The 8,996-nt window shown below is 43.3% G+C and overlaps 1 pseudogene; it reads left to right on the top strand.

Annotated features, from left to right (window-relative positions):
• Positions 1-7,178: 7,178 nt before the first annotated feature.
• On the top strand, positions 7,179-8,883 carry LOC110328142 (annotated as a pseudogene).
• The last annotated feature ends 113 nt before the right edge of the window (positions 8,884-8,996 follow it).

Raw genomic sequence — 8,996 nt, 5'->3', positions numbered from 1 at the left:
GATGCACTTTTGATATATTAATATTATTTGTTCATTTCTCTTGTGCGAGTCCTGTGCGGACCACCGCAGCTGCTCTGGGCTTATGAATGCTGTGGTCCTATCATATGCAGAAGACACTTTTTGGCCTCTGGACCTTACGGTCTTTCTCCTTCCTCTTCCGCGATGTTTCCTTGAGCCTTGGGGGAAGCGGATCCAACACATCCCTTTGAAACCATAACCTTTGTGGTGGTTTGAGTGAGCAGTGTCCCCCACAGACTCACATAGTTGGGGTTCGGTCCCTGGTTGGAGGAGCTGTTTGGGAAATCATGGAGTCTTTGGATGATGAAGACTTGCTGGGAGGAGTATGTCAGATGGCCCAGGCTTTCAGAGTTTATAGCCTTGTCCCATTTCTAGTTGGTTTTCTGCTCTCTGCTTGTGGTTGAAGATGTGACCTTCTCCACAGCTGCGGCCATCAGCTACCTTGCATGTCTCTTCTGTCATTATGGACTCTCCTCTGGAACCGAAGGCCAAAGTTAGCTCTTTCTTTTTGTAAGTCATGTCTGTCTGGTTATGGTGTTTTATCACAGCAACAGGAAAATAACTAATATGCCCTTCCATTTCCCTTCCCCACAGACTCAAGACCATGAAAGATGCACTCATCCCAACATTAGAGGTCCCCGTCGTCTTTAATAACTTCAGTATTTTAAAAGTCCAAAGTCTTTTAACTGCCAGCTCCTATAAAATAATAATGATAATAATGTTCATACTTCCAACACAGAGTAAGTATATTTAAAAACGGAAGAACCAGGGCATAGCAGGGTATGATCACACCAAAGCAAAACTAAAATCCAACAGGACGACTAGGACATCCTGCAGCTTCCTGTCCAGCATCTGGAGCTTGTAACGTAATCAACTGGACATCAAAGGGCTCTGATAGCTTCCCTCCTCTGACTCTGTCACCCGTAGAACACACAGAGTCTCTCCTAGGCCACCTCCTCTCCATGCCTGCAGATCTCCTTGACAGATGTCCCTTAGTTCTGACCTCTGATACTCTAGGAGGCCACCCTAACACCGGGGCTTAATTTTCACAACTTCATACAATGGCCTCTATTCGGGGTCTCCAGTCCTGCTGCTGCACACTGCTGGGCCTCAGCTGCTCATCAAGTGTCTCTACATCTTCTGTCCTCCGAGCTGTAGATTCTGCTACTAGCGTGGGATCGATCCTGGTACCCTTGAACTACACAGCCACACTGGCTTCTGTGCGCTGGCCGTGGGAGAGACATTTTCCGAGGCAGTTGCTTTCAAGGAGCACGGGATGCTTTGAAGTTGGGTTTTCTTGCTTTAAGTGAATTCGAATCTTCACAAGATGGAGCTTCCTAGGGGTGAGGGTTTTGTTTGTTCTGTTCTGTTTTGTTTTTGTTTGTTTGTCTGGTTGGTTGGTTGGTTTTGTTTTGGGTTTGGGACACTTTTCTTGGAATCGTGAGCTAAAACGAAGCCCATTCTGGTTAGGTTTCTATTGCTGTAATAAACACCATCACCAAAAGCAACTTAAGGAGGAAAGGATTTATTTCACCTTACAGATTACAGTCCATCATTGAGGGAAGTTGCGGCAGGAACCTGGAGGCAGGTCAATGTGATGGAACCATTTTCTCTGCTGAGACCCCTCCTCCTCATGACCCATCTTGGCTCAAGGTGAGAAAAAAAACAAAACAAAACAAAACAAAAAGAACAACTAGCCAATACAAACTTTTTACCACTTATATTGCTTCTTTTTTCTTTTCTTTTCTTTCTTTTTTTTTTTTTTTTTTTTTTTTTGAGACAGGGTTTCTCTGTATAACCCTGGCTGTCCTGGAACTCACTTTGTAGACCAGGCTGGCCTCGAACTCAGAAATCCGCCTGCCTNCTGGAACTCACTTTGTAGACCAGGCTGGCCTCGAACTCAGAAATCCGCCTGCCTCTGCCTCCCAAGTGCTGGGATTAAAGGCGTGTGCCACCACGCCCAGCTTACTTACATTGCTTTTATCAGAGTATTTTATCACAGTAACAGTAAAGTCAAATAGGATGTAGCTATGCCACTGATTTAAAATAGAGCTGGATGTCTGCATCCTACCCTGGGTTTGCTTGATAACCTAGTCTCACATGACATTTTCATACAGTAAAGCTATTTATTGTACTAATTCCTACAGATTTTGAGTTATATACCCACTATTACAGCATCACAAAGGACAGCCCTGGGAGCCCCTTCTTTAGCTCACAATAGTGAACATATCCCTCCTCTCCAGACTCAGACAGCTACTGACCTGCTTTCTGCTCCTACGGCTTTGTGCTTCCCAGAAGGTCATACAAATGGGAACATTCAATACATAGCCTTTGGGATCAATTCTATCTCACTTAGAAAAATTAGGCAAGCTGTGTCCATTTTGAGGAATTACTAAATTGTTTATTGCTTTTCATTGTAAGCAGAAATTCATTATTTAGATATGCTATCATTTTTTATTATTTGTCAATTATGATACAGTTTTATTGTTTCAATTTGGGGAAATTATAAATAAAAATGCCATCAATATACATGTACAGATCTTGGCATTAACATATACCTTGAGGCCACTAGCCTGAGTGCCCAGTAGTTAGATTTCTCTGTCATAGGGCTAACTTTGAAGAAGCTTCTGAACTGTTTTCCTAAGAATGTTGTTTTCCACACCAAGATGGAATAGCGATATCACAACTTAAACACCAAAACAGTATACGATATTTTCGTTTTAAAACACAACTTTAACCAAAACCCCACAACTTTATAATTTTTTATGGACTATAATTTGCTCTAACTGTTGCATTATGTAACTTATTGTATCCTTGTGTCACAGGGTTTTCTATAATTATGCATAAGCACTTTGTGTTTCTAGTCAGTGCTAATGGATTGACTCAGCGTGAATTTTATTTATATATTTATGCAGCAGTATAATGGTACAATATTATAGTCAGATAATATAGGTACAGTGGGACCCATATAAGTTGTAATTACTAATGAAACTATTTTCCTAGTTTAGAAAGTAACAGATTAGGGAGCATGGAAATGGCTTAATGGATAATAAGCTTGCTGTGTGGGCAAGCTTGAGAAACCACATCAAAAAGCCAGGTGTGGTCGGGCGGTGGTGGCACATGCCTTTAATCCTGGCACTTGGGAGGCAGAGGCAGGCAGATTTCTGAGTTTGAGGCCAGCCTGGTCTACAAAGTGAATTCCAGGACAGGACAACCAGGGCTATACAGAGAAACCCTGTCTGGGTGCGGGGGGGGGGGTTGGGGGGGGGGGGGGGAAGCCAAATGCGGTCACATGAGCCTGGCAATCCTTCACTGTGGTGGTTTAGACACAGGAGGCTCACTGGAGCTTGTTTTCAGCCAGCCTGGCTCCAGATTAAGTGAGAGACCCTGCCTTGAAATCTCAAGATGCAGAGTGACAGCAGGACACCTGACCTCATTCTCTGACTTCAAATGACACACACAGGCACATGTAACTGCACAGATGTACATAGTCCACACATGTTCTCACACACACCACACACAGTAGTTAATTAAAGAGAGAATGAGTGCAAAAAGCTTTAAGTATAAAATGAGAGTGTGAATGAGAATCTAGGGGGACAAGAGTATTATCACCAGAACAAAAGAAAAAGAAACTGGGGGTGGGGGGGGGAGACTGCTCGGTCTGTATGGTGCTGGCTGCGCAAGCATGAGGACCTGCGTTTGATCCTAACACCCACATAAAAGATGGGCGTGGTCTACAGATGCCTGTACACCCAGCTCAGAGGGGGTGGAGACAGGTAGATTCCTGGTGCTTGCAGGACAGCCAGTCTGGCCAAATGGGTGAGCTTCAGGTTCAGTGAGAGACCTGTTTTAAAAGTAAAATGAAAGTTAATCATGGAAGACATCCAATGTTGACCTCTGTTCTACACACACACACACACACACACACACACACACACACACAATACACTATACACACACACACACACACACACAAACCATACATACATACACAACATACACACACACACACAAAATAAAAAAAGAAACTAGAGGAAGCTATGTACAAATGTCATAATGAGAGCAACTAAAACTTGCTACAGCATACAAAAACAAAATTCCTGTGTATGAGAAATGTTTGATCCCAGCACTCAGTAGGCAGATCTGTTAGTTCGAGGCTAGCCTGGTCTACAGAGTAAGTTCCAGGACAGCCAGGCCTACACAGAGAAACCCTATCTTGAAAAACTACAACATACAAATGATACAAATAAACAAAACCAAATGAGACAAGAGTTGTAGATATTTTCAACCAATGCCGAACTTGCTAAGAATCTCATTATAGGTCAATAAGAAGCAGTAGAATTATTATCCTGAAACAAGAGAGAGAGAGAGAGAGAGAGAGAGAGAGAGAGAGAGAGAGAGAGAGAGAGAGAGAGAATTCTCTGTTTAACCCTGGCTGTCCTGGAACTCACTTTGTAGACCAGGCTGGCCTTGAACTCAGAAATCCACCTGCCTCTGCCTCCCAAGTGCCGGGATTAAAGGCATGCACCACCACTGCCCGGCCAAAATTAATCTTCTTAACTGAAGATTTCTGTAGAGTACATTCCCTTCTTCATAATATCATAAATAATTGATCTAAATGTTAGAAAAATTGAAGGTACTGTTTACAGTTTCAGTAACTCATGTAGCATAGGAGATACTGTCCTATGATATTTTGATATGATACATTTGAGGATTTCCAAATTAGTTTGCAAAATATTGTCCACTTGTGGCCTAAATGTCTGAACTGAATATGAAATAAGAATATTTTGAGCCAGGCATGGTGGCACACGCCTTTAATCCCAGCACTCAGGAGGCAGAGGCAGGCAGATTTCTGAGTTCGAGGCCAGCCTGGTCTACAAAGTGAGTTCCAGGACAGCCAGGGCTATACAGAGAAACCCTGTCTCAAAAAAATCAAAAAAAAAAAGAGAATATTTTGAATATTTTATATATGTCAAAAACAATCTCAGCTAGATATAAATAAAATTAGGCTCAATCATGCCAGAAAGTGCTTCAGCACTGGGTTTAAAAACCCAGACTGATGAGAAGTTCAAAAGAAATGTTGGCCAGATATTCAATAAACAAAGTTAAAAATGTCAGTGGGATTTTTTTCTCCTTCCTGGTATTACACTCTTGTGTGAAGTATCTATTTTGGAAATGGCAAATAAAGAGGGAAAATTATTTATGATCTGGCAAAATAAGAACAAACATTTATTTTGCAGCTTTTCATAATACAAACCAAAAATAATGACTTGAAACAGTTTTTTGAAAATGAATCAATATGCATATTTTAATTATAATTATTGCTATTATATACATTGGTTACAAAAGTATGAGACATTTGTGAAGAATGCCTTATGTTTATAAGTTTGGAGTTATTTTAAAATAATATATTACCCCTTTAATGGGATATTAATGATAAGTTGACATGGGTTATTGATTTCTTAGTCCAACATGGTTTTTAAACCAGTGTATTACTTATTTTTCTTGTTGCTATGACCAAATGCCGGACAACAAAACAACTTGAGAGAAAATTAATTTCTTTTGATTCATAGTTTGAGGGTGTGAGTCTACCATGACAGGCAAGGTGTGACTCCACCTGTGATCTCTCACCATTTTGCTTCTCAGTGGACCAGAAAACAGTGGAGGGAAAACGCCAATGCTCAACTGATCTCCTTGTCTTCCTCCTCCTCTTCCTCCTCTTCCTCCTCTTCTTCCTCTTCCCCCTTTTCTTCCTTCTCTTCCTCTTCTTCCTCCTCCTCTTCTTCCTTTTCTTCCTCCTCCTCCTTTTTTTCTTTTTAGTTGTTCTAGGACCCTGAATTTCGAGCTGCCCACATCCAGCAGCTTCTCTCCTCAATGCTCTCTTGAAAAGTTCCCATAGACACAACCAAAAGTGTTTGTATCTCAGTACCTCAGGTATCTGTTAATCCAATTATGTTGACTATCTAAGTTAACCATCAGAAGTACACCTTTTGGCAACTTGATACTCAAAACCTTCACTTTAGACCACAACTGTAGGCTTAGATTTTTTATTTTTTATTTTTAAAAACCTACTTTTAATAAGGGTTCTCAAACATTTCGATCCCCCTTCTAGGTTAATAGGACAAAGGGATGTGGACCTGTTTAGAAGTAGTTCCCTGGGGGGGGGGGTGATTCCAATCTTCGTTTGTCAGGATACCAGCAGTCCAGTTCAGTAGTGTCTGTCAGGGTACCAAACACGAATCGACAGCAGTGGCTCAATCCAACAGAAAGAGCCAGGCCTCCAGAGAATCAGCATGAGTCAGTGGGAGGAATGACCAGGATCAGCCTGGACATCACGAGAAGTTCTCTGCTGTGTCTCTCTCAACAAAGGGAAGATGAACGAAGATGAAGACACAAGACCAATGAAGCATTGCAAAGCTAGCTATGTAAGGGCACCATCATTGTCACTGAGTCCTATTTATACTCTCTCCAAACATCACGTGTCCTCCCACAGGCCTTGCTTCAGCAAAACACCACATGAATCTGCATTAATTGACATATGCAGAAACTTCCACCCCAGTCGTTGCAGTGTGTGAATAAATTTATACTAATCAGGTCTGCTGCTGCAGCTGCAGTTGTGTTTGTTGCTGTTGTTGTTGTTATACACCTGTAGAGGAATTTTAATCCAGCAACATGGCTCCTCTTGCAAGGGATCACATCCAAGGACCTTCTAGGTCTATGTGATCTGGCTGGAATATAGATCTTAGTGCACACATTTAATCACTCAAAATGAAGGTAAGGTAAGTTTGTAGACGGGAGCAGCTATGTTTGAAAGTAATGTCTAATTGAGGAAGTAACGTCTAATTGAGGGGCAGACAAAGTGATGAACCACAGAGAGATTTGATAGAATGAGTCATAGGATACACCCAGCTCACACAAGACCAGCACAGGAAAGAAGGTACTGAAGAGCAGCAAGAGAGAAACGTGGGAGGAGGGAAGTAGGCCTTCAACATGGCGGCTGCGGTACTGGTGGTGGCTACAGTGACGGTCTGGGTTGGGGCTGGTTGAGTTGGAAGAGGTGGTGTTTGCTCTCCCTAGGGGCAGCAGGAGCCCAGCAGAGACTGAGCCTGGGAGGCCGGGCAGCACCAGCACCTTTCAGCTTTCAGGACAGCAGTGGCATTCAGGTTCTAAATGGCTTCTAAGAAGTTGGGTACAGATTTTCATGGGACTTTCAGTTACCTTGATGATGTCCCATTTAAGATAGGAGACAAATTCAAAACACCAGCGAAAGTAGGTCTGCCTATTGGCTTCTCCTTGCCTGACTGCTTACAGGTTGTCAGAGAGATGCAGTATGACTTCTCCTTGGAAAAGAAAACCATTGAGTGGGCTGAAGATATTAAACTAATCCAAGAAGCTCAGTGGGGAGCAGAGCGGAAGGCCAAGGAAGCAGAAGCTAAAGTGAATTTCAAGAGTGGTCCAGAGGGTGACAGCAAAGTGAGCTTCCCCAAGACTCACAATACAGCCACAATGTCACCTTCTATTAACCCCATCCTTGCCAGCTTACAGCACAACAGCATCCTCACTCCAACTCGGGTCAGGAGTAGTACCACAAAGCAGAAAGTTCTCAGCCCACCCCCACAAAAAGGCAGATTTCAATCCTGCTGACTTCGAGTGTGAAGAGGACCCATTTGATAATCTGGAGTTAAAAACCATTGATGAGAAGGAAGAGCTGAGAAACATTCTGGTAGGAACCACTGGACCCATAACGGCTCAGTTATTGGACAGTAACACACCCTGGGGAAGCTTGGGGACTGTGCTACAGGATGAGGAGGTCTTGGCACCCTTGGAGCAGGCAACTTTAGACTTCAAGCCTCTTCATAAACCCAATGGCTTTATAACCTTACCACAGTTGGGCAACTGTAAAAAGATGTCGCTGTCTTCTAAAGTGTCCCTCCCCCCTATTCCTACAGTAAGCAATATCAAATCTCTGTCCTTCCCCAAACTTGACTCTGATGACAGCGATCAGAAGACAGTCAAGCTTGAGAGCACTTTCCATAGCACATCCTGCCTCTGAAGTGGCGCCTTCCGGAGTCTCCTAAAGCCTTCCACTCAAAGCAGTGCCAGTGAGCTCAATGGGGACCACACTCTTGAGCTTTCAGCTTTGAACTTGAACAGTGGCACAGAGGTGCCAACACTGACATCCTCCCAGATGCCTTCCCTGTCTAGTGTGTCTGTGTGTACAGAAGAATCATCACCTCCAAATACATGTCCCACAGTAACCCCTCTAAATTTCTCAGTGTCACAAGTGCCCAACTTGCCTAGCTGTCCCCAGGCCTATTTGGAACTGCAGGCACTGTCTCCGAGTGAGCGGCAATGTGTAGAGACAGTAGTCAACACGGGTTACTCATATAATTGTGTCCTGAGAGCCATGAAAAAGAAAGGAGAGAATATTGAGCAGATTCTTGACTATCTCTTTGCACATGGACAGCTTTGTGAGAAGGGTTTTGGCCCTCTTTTAGTGGAAGAGGCTCTGGAAATGCACCAGTGTTCAGAAGAAAAGATGATGGAGTTTCTTCAGTTAATGAGCAAATTTAAGTAAATGGGTTTTGAACTGAAAGATATTAAGGAAGTTTTGCTATTACACAACAATGACCAGGACAATGCTCTGGAAGACCTCATGGCCCGGGCTGGAGCCAACTGAGACCTGGCCCTGCTATGGCCCTGCCACAGCACCACCATTCCCCAAGGAGGCCCTGCACAGCTCACTTGTGGGGAAGACAGGACATGCTTCCAGATTTTTTTGGGGGGTTAGAAGGTCGGATGTGGAGTTGACACTTGTTAGTCTCTGTGAGCCCAGGCCTGGGCTGTGGGAAAGCAGGAAGATTTGGGCATACATATGCTCTCTACTGGTTCCTTCCATATTAAGCATACCTGTATTTTAAGAGAGAGAGAGAGAGAGAGAGAGAGAGAGAGAGAGAGAGAGAGAGAGAGAGAGAGAA

The sequence above is a fragment of the Mus pahari genome, chromosome 10 (assembly GCF_900095145.1).
Source record: "Mus pahari chromosome 10, PAHARI_EIJ_v1.1, whole genome shotgun sequence".
Taxonomy (NCBI): Eukaryota; Metazoa; Chordata; class Mammalia; order Rodentia; family Muridae; genus Mus; species Mus pahari.
Note: the sequence above shows the minus strand (reverse complement) of the source record. Positions and strands in the feature narration are given on the sequence as shown.